This window comes from Papaver somniferum, unplaced genomic scaffold (assembly GCF_003573695.1).
Source record: "Papaver somniferum cultivar HN1 unplaced genomic scaffold, ASM357369v1 unplaced-scaffold_125, whole genome shotgun sequence".
NCBI classification, from domain to species: Eukaryota; Viridiplantae; Streptophyta; class Magnoliopsida; order Ranunculales; family Papaveraceae; genus Papaver; species Papaver somniferum.
This window is the reverse complement of record NW_020621603.1, coordinates 8,434,954-8,436,393: the sequence shown is the minus strand read 5'-3', so window position 1 is coordinate 8,436,393 and position 1,440 is coordinate 8,434,954.

Genomic DNA, 1,440 nt, shown 5'->3' with positions numbered 1-1,440 from the left:
TTAAGTAATTTTTCTGGGGTGTTTCCAGCATTTTTTCTGGTTTCCTCCGGAGCATTTCTGGGGTGTTTTTAGTCTCTATCCTGGGGTGTAAAACACCACTTTTCGAGCCAATTTCACCGCAAGAGCTTATTTTTCCAAAAACATCTACAAAAACATAAAATAACATAATAAGTATTTCATCGAGTCTAACAATACAGAACATTGAGAACAAAATAGACACATAAATGCGTCTATCAAATACCCCCAAACTTATTATTTGCTAGTCCTCGAGCAAAACTAAAAAATAAAACCGAGTTAATCTCGGGAGGGTTTACCAGAGGTGTACCCACAAAACCATTACTTCTAATTGGTCACAAGTATCCAAAGATCTATGAGGACATACATATTCTCAACCTATCTCCAAGTAACTATAATGCCAGAGAAATTAAAGGTGTCAGCTCTAAAGCTGACTGAAGAAAAGGAGAGACACATCCGCAACACTGCTAGATAAAGAGATATCCGCTACACAGCTAGATAAACATTGTAAGATGCGTCCGCTGCTTTACAGCTGGATAAGATTAGGAGAGAGATAAAGATGAGAGGGACATCTGCTACACAGCTGGACTAATTACGTGTGATGAGTTGAACCAGTGCTAGAAAGATCTTGTGCCAGATGGGAAGCGGACTAGCAAAACAACCAAATGTATCTTTCTTCGACTCTCTCATATGATAGACACATTTTTGTGTCTAATTTGTCTCGATTCTATATATTGATAGTGCTCATTTTTGTACTTATTATGGTGTTTTATGTGTGTGTAGGTATTTTTGGCCAACAAACATTTTTGGAAAAATCGGCTGAAAAGTTGCGGGGGGCACCCCCAGAGGACACTTGCTATTCGGACCCCTCAAATGGATAATGGGTGACCAATTACTAAGGGGCATCCATTTCCAGGCAGCTGCTAAAGGGATACCAGCACAGGATAGGGGGAGGTCATCTTCTTCGTTTAAATTCAGAAAAAGGCGGGAAGAAATAACCAGCGAAGAACCAAACTTTCGATTGGATTTCGAAGATGTTTTAGTGAGATTCAATCACTGAAATTTGTTGGGCTGGACGTGATTCAACTAAAAAGTCCTGGTATGTGCGCTGGAATCAATCGAATTGGGCTGGATAAGCCGGAAAAAGGAAACAGAGTTTGAGCTTTGCACGGAAACTTTTTGGAATTATTTTAGTAATTCCAGGGATACTAAACGCGTGATATTGTTTCCTAAGGTAGTATTCTATCTAAGGAATAGTTTAGGATGGTTTGGAAGTCTCAGAAACGATTAAGGAAGTTGGCAGAAGAGATTATTGTCGTGGCTTGCACGAAAAGAAAAAGAGAGAATTAATCGCTATTTTTAGGTTTCTGAGTAGTATAAAAGGTGTGTTTAAGTCCCAGGGAAAAAAACGAAGTTATTGGAGCA